Raw genomic sequence first — 17412 nt, forward strand, 5'->3', positions numbered from 1 at the left:
ATAACGGGCCAACACACGATGGCGCGTTACCCAAAATGGGGATTTTAAAAGAGAGAGAAAAAGAGAAAGTACACGAGAGTAATATACAGTACATTTGGGTGAATTTGTCAGCTATGCTTATTCTAACCCTAGCCTTGCCCCAAACTGCCGCTCTTATGGGTCAGAATATAATGAGGTAATTACGTGTGGAAGGTCTCCATGGATTCCCCGCATGGACCGTTCAGGCTGCTCAATGACGCACTTCTCTGGTGCAACTCTCTGTTTGTCCTCCGATGTTAGTTTCCTTTTGGCTTAGGAGTCTGTTCCCTCACCCTTGCTCTGGAAGGGCTCTTCTGAAGACAGACAGCTCTGTAGCTCAGAGCTCACAGCGTTAGAATGAAACAGTGTAGATACCACGATTCGACGGGGAGTGGAGGCTAGGTGGACCGACTTGAATTCACCCGCTTAGACACAGCTACTCATCCGTAGCTTTGTTAGAAAAATATTTCTATGTCTTCAAACTTGTATTGCGTTTTGGGTTCGTTTACTTTTTTAGACCTTGGCTGCAGCTTGGGTCACTTCATCTGATATGTTAATTATTCACTCACAGGTTTTATACCCTCGGGTCAGAAGTGGGCGTAACTGCCTTTAGGGCAATTCTCTGGGCGTAGCAAGTTAAGAGGCAAGGTCTAGATTTGAATCAAATCCAATTGTAGACAACTCACATTTCTTCTTTACCAAAACATTCTCTTTAATTTGGACATTTTCCATACAACGTACAATGTATAAACATCAAACATATACTAGGAAAACTCTTAACGTTACAATGTTTTCGTGTAGCCTAGTGGTTAGAGCATTGGACTAGTAACTGAAAGGTTGCAAGTTCAAATCCCCGAGCTGACAAGGTACAAAATCTGTTGTTCTGCCCCTGAACAGGCAGTTTTCCCACTGTTCCTAGGCCGTCATTGTAAATAAGCATTTGTTCTTAACTGACTTGCTGGGTTAAATAAAGGTAAAATAAAAATAATGTCATCTATTAACCTTTAATAAAAAAACTAAAATGACGTGCATTTTCATATTCCATCTATTGTCTTGACCACCATTGTGGCTGACGGAAACCATTGTTCCAAAGTCCCTTTATTTCATGTTTAATGTTCTGAGGCTGGTTCTTCAGTGACAGGACAAAGGAATTTGTCTGTGGCCTAAGATTTACCATGGGCGTGAGGGGTCATAAAACCCCCACATCTTCAGACCCCTAGATCTCTCCTCCCTCTACTGGGGTTGAGAGATAATCTGTACAGTTGTGGTCTCCTGTAACAGGACAGTCATGACACCGGTATTGTTTTTGCAGATACAAAGACCTTCTCGTTGTAGCTCAAGCGATTGAGCGATTTTTGCTGTGCTGGACTCCGCCTCTGAGTTGATGTTGTCAACGTCAGGATATTAATGATCGGTGTGATAGAGGATATTCTAACAACGCTGCAGATAAGACACAGCATTTGATTGTTTATTGGTGAAGTGCTCATTTAATAACCTTATCGGAACAAATGCTCCACATATTAAAGTATGGGCTAAGCTTTGGGAGAATAAAATGAAATGAGTGCTAGGATGGATCTTGCCGGAGATTAATCACTCAGACATCAATAGAGTGTGACAGTTAGCCGAGGCAGCCGCTTCCTTACCATATTTTCCCAGTGCAGACAGTGAAATGGGTGGACCCCATCCATGTAAACACAGCTCTCCTAATATATTTGTAAATGGAAGTATCAGGGTAATTTCGCCACGGCCGTCCCTGGAATATTAAGGACATTATTCGGCTCAGGGACGATGCCTCATCTCTCTCTCCCTTCCTCCTCACCCAACCCCCTCCCTCCCTCCCTCGATAACACGGGAGGATGGTTTCACTCTCTGAGGGAAGAGAGTGCAGCAGAAGTAGCCAACCGTTGTTGGTGCTGTTTCTTTGTTGAGATATTTTTCCTCTCTTCCTCTGTTACGTCCAGTCAGAGCACCTTTCCCAGTCGTCCCTGGAGTATAACACTCGAGAGCCAGTAGCAAATCCCATTATGTCAATACAGCTGGCATGGTCACAGAGCCCAACATGAGGCGACACACGTGTTTAGCAAGGAGGCACCAAAATAGTAAACACGGGCTAGTGTCTTGTGTGAGACTTCCCACTGGGCACAGACATCAATTCAATGTCTATGCCACGTTGGTTCAATGTCATTTCATTGAAATAACTTGGAAACAACGTTGGCTCAACTAGTGTGTGTGCCCAGTGGGTTTTCCTATACCAGAACAGCCCAGTCTACTTTGGAATGAAGTAAACGAGAACTTTAGCAAATATGAAATCTCAGGGCATTAAACTTTCAGAAGATTTAGACTACACTGGCAGTCCCCTATAGGCACGTTTTATGTTGGAAGTATAAAGAAACAGTATTAAAAAGAGGGATCCAAGTGGGGATGACATGAACCGACTGGATATATTTGGATTTCGTTTTCTTGTTTTGTTTGTGGATTGTATAGGTTTGAACGTGTGAGAGAGCAGTCTAAAATACAATTTGCTCTCGATTTCTCTTTTCACATTTAAGCTAGTGTGTCCATCATGTGTACATCCCAAGTTTGTCTCTGACCTTACAGGTGAAGTATGCTCTTGATTCCAGTTGAAATACCAAAATGTCCGCCTGTCATAGCACCTTTTTTTTCACGTTGCAGTGAATTAACTGTTGGCTATATATTGTCAATCTCAATCAACCTTGAAATGTCATCACTAATAGAGGTTACATACAGTGCCTTGCGAAAGTATTCGGCCCCCTTGAACTTTGCGACCTTTTGCCACATTTCAGGCTTCAAACATAAAGATATAAAACTGTATTTTTTTGTGAAGAATCAACAACAAGTGGGACACAATCATGAAGTGGAACAACATTTATTGGATATTTCAAACTTTTTTAACAAATGAAAAACTGAAATTGGGCGTGCAAAATTATTCAGCCCCCTTAAGTTAATACTTTGTAGCGCCACCTTTTGCTGCGATTACAGCTGTAAGTCGCTTGGGGTATGTCTCTATCAGTTTTGCACATCGAGAGACTGACATTTTTTCCCATTCCTCCTTGCAAAACAGCTCGAGCTCAGTGAGGTTGGATGGAGAGCATTTGTGAACAGCAGTTTTCAGTTCTTTCCACAGATTCTCGATTGGATTCAGGTCTGGACTTTGACTTGGCCATTCTAACACCTGGATATGTTTATTTTTGAACCATTCCATTGTAGATTTTGCTTTATGTTTTGGATCATTGTCTTGTTGGAAGACAAATCTCCGTCCCAGTCTCAGGTCTTTTGCAGACTCCATCAGGTTTTCTTCCAGAATGGTCCTGTATTTGGCTCCATCCATCTTCCCATCAATTTTAACCATCTTCCCTGTCCCTGCTGAAGAAAAGCAGGCCCGAACCATGATGCTGCCATCACCATGTTTGACAGTGGGTATGGTGTGTTCAGGGTGATGAGCTGTGTTGCTTTTACGCCAAACATAACGTTTTGCATTGTTGCCAAAAAGTTCAATTTTGGTTTCATCTGACCAGAGCACCTTCTTCCACATGTTTGGTGTGTCTCCCTTGGCTTGTGGCAAACTTTAAATGACACTTTTTATGGAAATCTTTAAGAAATGGCTTTCTTCTTGCCACTCTTCCATAAAGGCCAGATTTGTGCAATATACGACTTATTGTTGTCCTATGGACAGAGTCTCCCACCTCAGCTGTAGATCTCTGCAGTTCATCCAGAGTGATCATGGGCCTCTTGGCTGCATCTCTGATAAGTCTTCTCCTTGTATGAGCTGAAAGTTTAGAGGGACGGCCAGGTCTTGGTAGATTTGCAGTGGTCTGATACTCCTTCCATTTCAATATTATCGCTTGCACAGTGCTCCTTGGGATGTTTAAAGTTTGGGAAATCTTTTTGTATCCAAATCCGGCTTTAAACTTCTTCACAACAGTATCTCGGACCTGCCTGGTGTGTTCCTTGTTCTTCATGATGCTCTCTGCACTTTTAACAGACCTCTGAGACTATCACAGTGCAGGTGCTATTATACGGAGACTTGATTACACACAGGGGATTGTATTTATCATCATTAGTCATTTAGGTCAACATTGGATCATTCAGAGATCCTCACTGAACTTCTGGAGAGAGTTTGCTGCACTGAAAGTAAAGGGGCTGAATAATTTTGCACACCCAATTTTTCAGTTTTTGATTTGTTAAAAAAGTTTGAAATTTCCAATAAATGTCGTTCCACTTCATGATTGTGTCCCACTTGTTGTTGATTCTTCACAAAAAAATACAGTTTTATATCTTTATGTTTGAAGCCTGAAATGTGGTAAAAGGTCGCAAGGGGGCCGAATACTTTCGCAAGGCACTGTATATATTTACTTAATACAGTAGATTTGTGATTGTGACAGTGAGAATATGCCTTAATTAGTGTGATTTCACAGAAAGCGATTTGATCACTTCGAGAAAACATACCATCACAAGATATGCTTGCGGCTTAAAAGGTTTGATATTCAGATGGGGAAGGAAACGGTGCTTTCTTGAGAGGAGGCTCTTAGTTGTCATTGGGAAAAAAGACCCCTGTAGAAATTGCAACACAGTGCAGCTCTTATTTTCCTCCCGATTGATACTAATTGGCAGCGGAGTGTCTTCCTGACAGAGCTCTCGCCCCCAGCACCTCCCGCGCGCGAGCGTGATGAACTGCCAACTCCGGAAATCATCCCAAGTTTAACTGGGAAGGATCATCAAGGCCTTTAAAATTATACTGGGAACAAAGTTTTCTCTCTGTTCCCGGGCCTTCTCACAGACATCTAAGGCATGCCCGCTCTCTCTTTCTCTCCTTCTCCCAGGTCTTGTGAAATAAAATCTTTATATTAGTCATAAACTCGATTACAAGAGAGACATGACACAGTCATAGGATCTACAAAACAAGCCTGCTTCCTTCATAAAGACGAAGTGACATGGACCTGTATTTACAGAACAGTAAAGCTATGTATGTAAACCTATACTGTATATAATTAGGGTGATTTATGCTACTTAATTACAAATAAAATAAAAAGAAAGCTTTAGACATGGAGACTAAAACCCACCCCATGTTCTCAGAGCTAACAGCTTACTGCGTTTATGTCTGTTTGATATTTCAAGGGGTTTTCTGTGTTCAGACTCATTGGCTATATCTCACATGCTGGGATATAGATCTATAGAAATATTGCCCAAATTAATTTAGTACCCCAGCACTGACAACACACATTTTTCATACAGATGAAATTGACTCCACTTTAAGATATCATTTTGTTTTTGTTCATGTGGCTTAGGGTACAATTTACTTTTTTTCCAGGGCTATGTAATCTGACACTTGACAAAGTGCAGTCAGGTTTAATGGATGAATGACGGTATCTACCTGGTCTGCCAGTATAGCTTTCATTAAAGGCTCGAGGCTGGTCTTTCATATACTGTATCTGCCCTCGGTTTATAAGCCTTCACCAGCTTGTTGGGCTGAGTTATTTTTAGCAGAGTGTTATTGTCTGTATGTTTGTTCCAAGACATTACAAAAGAGAGTTCTGAGGATAAATGTGTTTCTATTCCACCATTTTGGAAAATGGATTGTCAAGATTGACAAATGCAATATGTCCCCGTCCTGTACCTCTGCCTAATATACAGGTAGAGTTATTACAGCCAGGTCAGTTTTGTAACCTTGCTGAAAAAGTATTAAGTTGCGATAAAACATTAGCCTGCCACACATCAGCCACCCCCTTAAATTTTCTTGGGAAAAACATGATATTTTTTCTGCCTTTGGTTGCACTTGCCCCCTTGACGGGTCATTAATCGCAAAATGACCAGGTATCTTTTTGAAGAGGACAGGGTAATGCGGGCGATGACAAATTGAGTTTATGGTGAACTATTTTGTTCAATCTCTGGCAGTAAATCTCTCTCTCTCATTGGCTAACTTTTATCATCACAGATGATTTGATTCAGAGCGACTCACTTGAAACAAATCACCTATGACAGGTCGGGATCCCCTCACAGTCACTGCCCCCTAAAGAGGTCAATGACAAGAATAATTATTTATTTTGCCTAGGCTGGACAATTTTGGGGGGATTTTTTCTACCCAAATGACAAAAACAAGTTGTATGTGAAAAGGGCTCTGGTAGTAGGTTCGTCGTTTAACGCCCTGCATGAACCGAACAACAATAGATGCGTAAAATATGGTTTAGAGTGCTGTTAAAATGGAAGAGAACTGTCTGTACAGTAGAAGACCAAACATGAAGGTCACCTCTCTTACCCACTTGACTGACTCAGATCATCAATCTCCCCCAATGAGGGAGTAGAGGTCTAGCTCACTGCACACCATCTCTTGTTGTCTGGAGCTCGCCTCACTCCCAGAGGCTATACAGTACCCAGCTTTGCCAAGCCCTCCTAAATTTGCCAAATTGGGGTCTGCCTCAAGGTGCGCCTCTCTAAAAATCCATTGGGTCCCATTCAGTTAATGGTGCCGTGCTTCCCTCAGGCTTGTCTTCAAACTGGAATTACTTGGATCTCCTCCAGCAATTTGGCAACCCTGTCGCTGCCATACCTGTAGAGGTAGTCATATAGTATTGTCTTTTTTTGGCAGCATCACGCTACGTTAGTACTGTTGTGTCGTGCCTCTGAGAGAACCCAGCATATCTCCTTAGGCTGCAGGGCTTTTGCCAAGACCTGGCCAATTTCACTGAAGTCCGAATACCCTCTGCTTTCTATCGTTACGGAGATTGTGTACTATGACCATCTGTCTTTCACAGCACCAAGAGACATCCCAGAACCATCTGCTTTAACCTTTTAGAGTGAAGGATGTGGTCAACCCATCTCGGCAATTTGCTTTGTTTAGTGTTTTTGGAGTTGCACCAGCTAGTAGTGTACAGAAAGAAGTCTTGTCACTGAGTTACATAACACATACCTGTATAATAATATATATTATAATATACTAGGTAAAAATATAAACGCAACATGCAACAATTTCAATGAGTTACAGTTCATAAAATTCATTAGGTGCTAATCTATGGATATCACCTGACTGGGAAGAGGCACAGCCATGGTGAGCCAGGCCCAACCAATCAGAATGAGTTTTTCCCCACAAAAGGGCTTTATTACAGACAGAAATAGCCCTCAGTTTCATCAGCTGTCTAGGTGGCTGGTCTAAGACAATCCCACACATGAAAAACATGAAAGTGGAGGTCCTGGGCAGGCGTGGTTTCACGTGGTCTGCAGTTATGAGTTATGAGGCCAGTTGGACGTACTGCCAAATTCTCTAAAATGACGTTGGAGGCAGTTTATGGTAGAGAAATTAACATTTGATTCTCTGGCAACAGCTCTGGTGGACATTCCTGCATTCAGTATGCCAATCACATGCTCCCTCAAAACTTGAGACATCTGTGGCATTGTGCTGTGTGAGAAAATTGCACACTTTAGATTGGCCTTTTATTGTCCCCAGTACAAGGTGCACCTGTGCAATGATCATGCTGTTTAATCAGGTTCTTGATATGCCACATCTGTCAGGTGGATGGATTATCTTGGCAAACGATAAATGCTCACTAACAGGGATGTAAACAATTTTGTGCAAAACATTTGAGAGAAATAATCTTTTTGTGCATATGGAACTTTTTCTGGGATATTTTATTTCAGCTAATGAAACATGGGACCAACGCTTTACATGTTGCATTTATATTTTTGTTCACTGTACATATACTGTACAGTATTTATATAATAAAAAAATAAAAAAAATATATATATCTATAATAAATAAAGAATATATATATATCTATAATAAATTAAAAATATATATATATCAAATATATATACACTACCGTTCAAAAGTTTGTGGTCACTTAGACATGTCCTTGTTTTTGAAAAAAAATATATATTTTTTTGTCAGCTGTAACGGTTTTCATGCGGTGAAGGAGAGTCGGACCAAAATGCAGCGTGTAGAATGCGATCCATGTTTAATGAAAAAACGTAAAACACGAATCAATACAAATACTACAAAAACAAAAAGAACGTAACGAAAACCGAAACAGCCTATACTAGTGTAAACTAACAGAGACAGGAACAAGGACACTAAGGACAATCACCCAAGAAACACACAAAGAATATGGCTGCCTAAATATGGTTCCCAATCAGAGACAACGATAATCACCTGACTCTGATTAAGAACCACCTCAGGCAGCCATAGACTAACGCTAGACATCCCACAAAACCCCAAGACAAAAACACACCACAATAACCCATGTCACACCCTGGCCTGACCGAATAAATGAAGAATAAACATAATATATTACGACCAGGGCGTGACATCAGCTTCATTAAATAGGACCCGCAAAACACCAGTCTCAATGTCAACATTGCAGGGGCGACTATGGGATGCTGGCCTTCTATGCAGAGTTCCTCTGTCCAGTGTCTGTGTTCTTTTACCATCTTAATCTTTTGTTTTTATTGGCCAGTCTGAGATATGACTTTTTCTTTGCAACTCTGCCGAGAATGCCAGTATCCCTGAGTCGCCTTTTAACTGTTGACGTTGAGACTGGTGTTTTGCTGGTACTATCTAATGAAGCTGCCAGTTGAGGACTTGTGAGGCATCTGTTTCTCAAACTAGACACTCTAATGTACTTGTCCTCTTGCTCAGTTGTGCACCGGGGCCTCCCACTCCTCTTTCTATTCTGGTTAGGGCCAGTTTGCACTGTTCTGTGAAGAGAGTAGTACACAGCGTTGTACGAGATATTCAGTTTCTTGGCAATTTCTCGCATTGAATAGTCTTCATTTCTCAGAACAAGAATAAACTGACGAGTTTCAGAAGAAAATTATTTGTTTCTGGTCATTTTGAGTCTGTAATCAAACCCACAAATGTTGATGTTCCAGATACTCAACTAGTCTAAAGAAGGCCACTTTTATTGCTTCTTAAATCAACACAACAGTTTTCAACAGTGCTAACATAATTGCAAATGTTTTTTCTAATTATCCATTAGCCTTTTAAAATGATAAACTTGGATTAGCTAACACAACATACCATTGGAACACAGGAGTGATGGTTGCTGATAATGGGCCTCTGTATACCTATGTGATATTCCATAAAAAAATCAGCCGTTTCCAGCTACAATAGTCATTTACAACATTAAAATTGTCTACACTGTATTCCTGATCAATTTGAGATTATTTTAATGGACAAAATATGTTTTCTTTCAAAAACAAGGACAATTCTAAGTGACCCCAAGCTTCTGAACAGTAGTGTATATGTAATATAATTTTACCTTCAGCTTGAATTGTTGTCTCTACGACAGTTCATTTAGAGAGTTGTTACTTGAAATGTGTCATGGATTCAAAACAGTTGTATTAGCAAATATGCTATCAGTGCATGGCGACTAATGTTTGGTTAATGATCGGCCTGTGGGCTTTTTCGTGGCTTTTTTACCCAGCACTCTCATTCCAGTGGCACAAACCTGAATTCCCTGTCGACGTGTACTACACACTCAGTCTGCGCGGCCAACCAGTTTAGACAAGGCTCAGCAGTCTTGGACCAAACCTGTCAAAGGCTACTAGGTCATCTGCCTGTTAGCGAATAAAGAGTCCCCTTTCCATTCAGAGCCATTACACTGGCGCACTGGTTCAGCACCCTAGGACTGTAACCGGGCATGACTCTATGATGACAAATCAAAGCGGTGGCTCTCTTAACATCAGTTTTCCAGCTTCACTTGTGGAGTCAATGTAGGAACATTCAAGGCAATTGGCATGTAGTATAGCATAATTATATAGCATAGTCCTAGCATATAGTGTATGTTCCCAGTTGTAGTTAGATGCGGTTTGGGTTTACGTAGTCTCCAATTTAGTACAGAAGACAATGATCAATTGCATCGGTCTCTCTACTGTTTCTTTATTATTCACAACTGTGCATGCATTGACACTTATACATGCTACTGTTTAGAGGTCGACCGATTAATCTGCATGGCCGATTATTTAGGGCCGAGTTCAAGTTCATACCAATCGGTAATCGGCATTTTTGGACGCCGATTATGGCCGATTACATTGCACTCCAAGAGGAGACTGCATGGCAGGCAGGCCACCTGTTACGCGGGTGCAGCAAGGAGCCAAATTAAGTTGCTAGCTAGCATTAAACTTATCTTATAAAAAACAATCAATCTTAACATAATCACTAGTTAACTACACATGGTTGATGATTTTACTAGTCTATCTAGCATATCCTGCGTTGCATATAATCAATGCGGTGCCTGTTAATTTATCATCGAATCACAACCTACTTCGCCAAACTGGTGATGATTTAACAAGCGCATTCGCGAACAAAGCACTGTCGTTGCACCAATGTGTACCTCACCATAAACATTGATGCCTTTCTTAAAATCAAATACACAAGTACGTTTTTTTAAACCTGTATATTTAGTTAATATTGCCTGCTAACATGAATTTATTTTAAATAGGGAAATTGTGTCACTTCTCTTGCGTTCTGTGCAAGCAGAGTCAGGGTATATGCAGCAGTTTGGACCACTTGGCTTGTTGCGAACTGTGTGAAGACCATTTCATTCTAACAAAGACCGTAATTAATTTGCCTGAATTTGACATAATTATGACATAACATTGAAGGTTGTGCAATGTAACAGCAATACTTAGACTTAGGGTTGCCGCCCGTTCGATAAAATACGGAAAGTTTCTGTATTTCACTGAAAGAATAATCGTTTTGTTTTGTCTAAATTATAGTTTCCGGATTTGACCATATTAATGACCAAAGACTTGTATTTCTGTGTGTTTATTACTTTATAATTAAGTCTATGATTTGATATTTGACAGAGCAGTCTGACTGAGCGGTGGTAGGCAGAAGCAGGCTCGTAAGCATTCATTCAAACAGCCTTTTCCTGCGTTTGCCAGCAGCTCTTCGCTGTGCTTCAGGCATTGGGCTGTTTATGACTTCAAGCCTATCAACTCCCGAGATTAGGATGGAAATACTAGTGCCTATAAGAACATCCAATATTCAAAGGTATATGAAATGCAAATGCTAAAGACAGAATTAGTCCTTTAATTCCTATAATAACTACAGCCTAAAACTTCTTAACTGAGAATATTGAAGACTCATGTTAAAAGGAACCACCAGCTTTCATATGTTCTCATGTTCTGAGCAAGGAACTTAAACGTTAACTTTTTTTTTTACATGGCACAGATTGCACTTTTACTTTCTTCTCCAACACTGGGTTTTTGCATTATTTAAACCAAATTGAACATGTTTCATTGTTTATTTGAGACAAAATCGATTTTATTTTTGTAGTATATTATGTTAAAATAAAAGTGTTCATTCAGTTTTGTAATTGTCATCATTACAAATCCAATCATAAAAATCGTCCGATTAATCGGTATCTGCTTATTTTGGTCCTCCAATAATAGGTATCGGTGTTGAAAAATCATAATCGGTCGACCTCTGCTACTGATATTGTAATTTTGTAATTGTCTCTAGTCATGTATTACATTTTTTGTTAAAGGGCCATAAACTGGCCTGGGGCAGAGGCAACAGTTTATTTTTGTTCAATTTGGATCCCTCTGGATTCCCTTATTTGGAGTATCAATCTACCTGTCTGGACTGTGATATCGAAAGTGATGGATGAATGGATGGTAGCCGGCCAATGCCAATGTCAGCTATTTTTGAGGAGCTATCTGGTTCAGACTCACTCAAGCGCTAAACTAAATGCCACAGTCCCTTCAAACATCAAAGGGCCCTTTTTGGATGCATTAATTCCACAGTCGCAGTCCTCCCCGTCAATTATGGGCCTGATTAAAATGTTTTGGAGTAGTTGTTTGAACTATTTCGAAGCCAAAGACCACTTCGCACATCTCAAGAATGGCACTTGAAATCTCCTTGAAAAACAATGGACTCTAAATATTAATGAACTGTGTGACAGAAACCATTTCTCAGAATTCCATGTTTTATTTACATGGATGTAAGGTCACTTTGTCGTACCTGTTGTTTTCTCAGGTAGGATTACATAAAAACAAAATAATTATGATAGATGGATCTTAGAAGGAATTCCTTCGACCTGATTTAGCTGAACTGGTTGACAAACACAGTTGCATCATTCGGCTTCATTGGGCTTCATTTGTTTGGTCGTGACTCTTTCTCGGTGAAAGTGGAGAATGACAAATGTGCTGAGAAAAGAGCCACCATTATCTGTGGCGACGTAAACACAGCTCTCTCTCCCTTCTCTGTTTGCTGTGATGTAACTGCAACCCAATACACAAGCGATGTTAACCTTGTCTTCAATAAAGTACCTAATTAAATATATTCCCATATTCCACAATATTGTAGTGACGTGTTGTAAGGCGTCTCTGTGCAGAAGCACACACCTGCACGGTTATGAGAATGAATACAAATGACACCATCGAGACCCAGCGTTTTTTTTTTTTTTGCAGAGGAGAGATCTAAAGAACGAAGACTTGGCAACTTGACACGAACATTAGAAGAAAAAAACTATTGTGTGTAAATTGTGTTTTATCGCCATCTTCCCTTCATTCACAGTCAGGCACTAATTTCCTTTGTCTGGCCCTTTCACTTGAAAGAGCCTTTGAAGAGCTGGCTTTTGAGCTTGTTTATGAGGGGTAGTCATGCTGTTTATTTTCTCCTCACCGGAATGCCACTTCCTCCAAGTAATTTTAGAGTGAAATTGAAAATGATTGTTTATGATGTTGATGGTGGTAGTGGTGGGAGTGATGATGATGGTGACTGTCTTTTATTTTCGTCGTTGTCATCATCATCACTTTTGGAAACGTTTTTGTATCCTCTTGGTCTACACAACGCACAATCTTCTGTCAGCTTCCCTGTGAGCAAGGTGCAAGCAAGCCAGTGTGTTCCTTGCCTTCTGTTTAGCTGAGTCCCTCATTTTCTGAATTGTTAAGCATCAAAGCCATCAAAAAGCCAATTGCTACTAAACTGAATCCAATAGCAGGACACGCAATTAGTGTGAGCCAGTCTCGGTCTAGGATTGCAATACACAGCGTTTTCTCCTCCCTAAAAGTTGTCAATTTACCCCTACAGTAAGACAATTGTGGCTCCCTAAGCAGGGCCCATAGAAAGGCCTGAACACTGTATGCTAATGTGCAGATGGTGCACTATGCTTCCATGTAGCATTTTGAACCACTTCCCACAGTCCAATTTCTGCTAAACAAAATGCTGATCCATGGGAAATGCTGTCTGAGGAATAACACAGTTAGATTGCAGAGCTCGACGGCACGTAACGGGCCTCAGTTTTTCTGGAGAGGGGATAGCTGGGTATTAATCTAGCCGAGGCGAGAGAAGACAACGTGCTGCGAGAATGCATGGTTGGAGCCGTGTAATCTGAGAACCACTCTAAACATTTAAATCAGCTTCCTTCATATGATTCATGTTGTGTTTTCTCTTGCCATACTCTCCTCAGGTAGGGACTTCTATCAGACATTTAGTCACTCTTTTAGTGTTTTGTGTGTTCTTTCGTCTCGTGCATGGTACACCTTGTATAGGTAGGTGGCTCTCAAACAGAACCTTGATGTCTAAGCTTTATATCCCCTCAGTTTGAGCACCACTCCCACATCAAAACCTGACAACCTGTGCTACTTACTGGTTTGTCTCGTCCTCATGTCTATCCATCAGAAGACAGAAATGTTCCAGAGGCAAAGCAAGCAATCAACAGAGCTGTCATGTGGAGAGGGCGTAAACGTGAAACAGTGGTCGTGACAAGCTGCCGTGCAGGTAATAGGTCAGGCCTATTGATTGATCTGTTCATAAAACCCTACATCTTAGGACAAGCTTCTGCCATGACATTTCCAGTTTATACTCAAAACGTGCATGTGCTTTTAAACATTTACACTGTTGACGTGTTTGATCGCCTCCGGTTGCAGTTGTCTCACGAGAGCGCCGCCCGTATTTGGAGAAGGTCTTTGATGAATTTCCTACTTTAGAATGTGCACAGTGTGGCGAAATTTCCTGTGTTTGGAACGGAGGGTCTTATGTTACACTATATGTTACAAGTATGTGGACACCCCTTCAAATTACTGTATTTGGCCATTTCAGCCACACCCGTTACTGACACACAGCCATGCAATCTCCATAGACCAAGATTTGCTGTAGAAGAGCCTGTACTGAAGAGCTCACTGCTGGAGCTGCCCCGGTCAACTGTATGTGCTGTTATTGTGAAGTGGAAATGTCTAGGAGCAACAACGGCTCAGCCATGAAGTGGTAGACCTCCCAAGCTCACAGAATAGGACTGCCGAGTGCTGAAGCGCATAGCATAAAAATTGTCTGTCCTCAGTTTCAACACTCACTACTGAGATCCAAACTGCCCCTAGAAGCACTGTTCATCGGGAGCTTCATGAAATGGGTTTCCATGGCCGAGCAGCTGTACACAAGCCTAAGATCACCATGCGCATTGCCAAGAGTTGGCTGGAGTGGTGTAAAGCTTGTCGCCATTGGACTGGAGCAGTGGAAACGCGTTCTCTTGAGTGATGAATCACGCTTCACCATCTGTCAGTCCGATGGACAAATCTGGGTGTGGCGGATGGCAGAAGAATGCTACCTGCCCCAATGCATTGTGCCAACTGTAAAATTTGGTGGATGAGAAATAATGGTCTGGGGTTGTTTTTCATGGCTCGGACTAGGCTCCTTAGTTCCAGTAAAGGGAAATCTTTACACTACAATGACATTCTTGACGATTCTATGTTTCCAACTTCAGTTTGGGGAAGGCCCTTGCCCTAAAGCATTACAATGCCCCTGTGCACAAAGCGAGATCCATACAGAAATGTTTTGTCGAGATCTGTGTGAAAGAACTTGACTGGGCCATCCCGCTTGTGGGGGCAGCGTGGGTGTGTGCTAGTGTGCGCAGCTTTTGAATAACCGCGTAAGATGTCGATGACAAAGCAATATTTTTTAAATGACGCGCCGTTTACCGTGTGTGTGTGTCTGTGTGTGATGAGTTCGGTTCATAAACTGAAGACGCATGCATGTATATTTCCGTTACATACAGATGGTTAATTTGATAGGTTGTTATTATGTTATTTGTTATTGGGTGCAATTGAATACTCCGACTCACATCAGCCTTCGTTTAGCTAAGTGACATTTTGAGAGTGACTGTGCAATAAAGTAATGGTTATTGTGTAACCTGACATTTACTGGCCAGCTTATCCTGTGATTTTGAATGCGCTCCATTCATTCATACACAAGGGAGTAGCAGACCTTTCTCCATAAATATTATACTGCCAACCATTTGAAATGTGGACTTGGCATAATTCTACCATTTTGTGCATCCCACTTATTATAAGTTGTGGAAAACTTTTGTACTGTAGGTAACTATGTTATGTAGCAGTGGACTCTATATACCAATGTCTTCAGACCATATTAGTATATACATTTACAGTTGAGTAATTCAGCAGATGCTCTTATCCCGAGCAATTTACAGTAGTGAGAGCATACATTGTCATACTTTTCGTACTGGTCCCTGCGGAATCAAACCCACAACCCTGGTATTGCAAGTGCCATGCTCTACCAACCGAGCCACATGGGACATATAGTATGTTCAATATTCAATATGTAATCACAATTCATCTTCACGATTACTACTCACAGCCTATATACCTTTAGCATATAATCAAAACACAACACACAAAAGTTGATCATAATGTTATTGATATTCCCGCAGAACATTTGATTTCATAAATTTATCGACCACACCGAGACGTTATTTATACGATTTCAGGAGAGGCATGGTGTTCCTCATCAATCAGAAAGTGAGCTGATATGACCCCCCCCCACCCCCCTCTTTCTCGCTCTCCTCCTCTCTCCCTTACTAATGAGCAGTGGTCTCTTCTTCATGAATGGGAGAGTGTAGAGAAAGAGGGAGCTCTCCTCCCATCTCTCTCAGATGGATAGCGAAGGGTGATGGATGTGTCAGTCAGCTCCATCTCATTCCAGTCAGGTGCTTCGCTCTTTGGCTGCTTGCACCTTATTTAGAGCCAGTTGGGCCATAAACCTCATACAACAGTTTTCCGCTTCTTTTTAAGTCTCCAATTTGTCTCTGAGCGAAGCTCGGATGCTCCGTTGTTTTTCCCAGCCTGTCTCGACATGTCCTTTTTATTTTTTACTTACAGCTAGAATCCGTAAGAAACGGCCACCCCGTCTCTGTTTTGATAAAAACACCGAGGGACGGGCCTGGAGAAATGTAAACAATTTCAAATTCATAGTCATCGCTATGGATGCGAGGACTGACCATCCAGGAGATCAACATTATAGTTTTAACCATGTGTTGATGCTATACAGTGTTAGTTAACGTTTACATTGTTTATAAACATTGGAGTTAAACAAGTTTATATTGTGGGTTCTGATGAGGTACGACAGTTGAAATAAGCTCATGAGGCATTTATAAGTTACATTCCTCACTAAACTAAGTCCAAAAATGTATGCGGCAATTAAGGATTCTCGCTTTGAGACATGCAGTACCTGTTTATGTGTAGATTTCAATTAGAAATGCAAACAGATGAGCATTACTTGAGAGGAACTTGTGGCATTAAGTGGCTTGTTCTGTTGTTCCGTTCCCAACGATGAGCTAGGTTTTGCTGCCCTCGTGTTAGAAATCAGAACAGTCAGTTCAGTACATTTCGCCATCTGCTTCCCGGCTTCATTACGTCAATGAATAACAAGCACCGGAGCTACAATCTCCAATTATGCAAAATAGTCCTCAGGCCCAGACTCTAAGGTTCTCTCTCTCTCTCTTTCTCTCTCTTTTTCTCTTTCTTTCTCTTTCTCTTTCTCTCTCTCTCTCTCTCTCTCTCTCTCGTTGTAAAACAACAGAACATGGATATGCCGTGTTGATCATCTAAACAGAATGTTGGATTCACTTTTAATAGCTACTGTATATTGAAGTACCTCAAGTGACTTCATGCACATTTGTGTGAAAAGAACATGTGAACAGATTCCTTTTGAAATCAGTGGGTCAATGTATAAAAGTGAACAAGTCCATGTATAAAAGCAATGTGGCCTTGTGTGTAACCCCTGTGTTTAACCAGAGTGGCTATGGTACGTAGCCTTGTGAATGGCAGCTTTGCAGTACTGACACCATTTGCCTTTCTTCATCTTCGGGGGCTGGTTGTTCGAAGGTTCCCGTTTTTCTTCATTAATCTTGCTCTGGAGGCAGCTCTGCAGAGTGATCACTAGCTGGCACAGCCACAAAGTCATGAAATCTGATTTTAAGCCTAACCCTTACCTTAACGCTAACATGGAACCCAAACCGGCTGCGCGCGTCCGCCATCGTGCACCATCGTGCATACATTTATTTTGTCCCCCTACAACAAACTCGATCACGACACGCAGGTTAAAATATCAAAACAAACTTTGAACCGATTACATTAATTTGGGGA

At 41.2% G+C, this 17412-nt stretch overlaps 1 protein-coding gene across 24 annotated transcripts in view; it reads left to right on the forward strand.

Annotated features, from left to right (window-relative positions):
* LOC135516331 (receptor-type tyrosine-protein phosphatase delta-like) overlaps positions 1–17412 on the forward strand; it is a 606705-nt gene that overhangs the window by 68571 nt on the left and 520722 nt on the right. The window lies entirely within an intron of this gene.

The sequence above is a fragment of the Oncorhynchus masou genome, chromosome 27, assembly GCF_036934945.1.
Source record: "Oncorhynchus masou masou isolate Uvic2021 chromosome 27, UVic_Omas_1.1, whole genome shotgun sequence".
In the NCBI taxonomy this organism is placed as follows: Eukaryota; Metazoa; Chordata; class Actinopteri; order Salmoniformes; family Salmonidae; genus Oncorhynchus; species Oncorhynchus masou.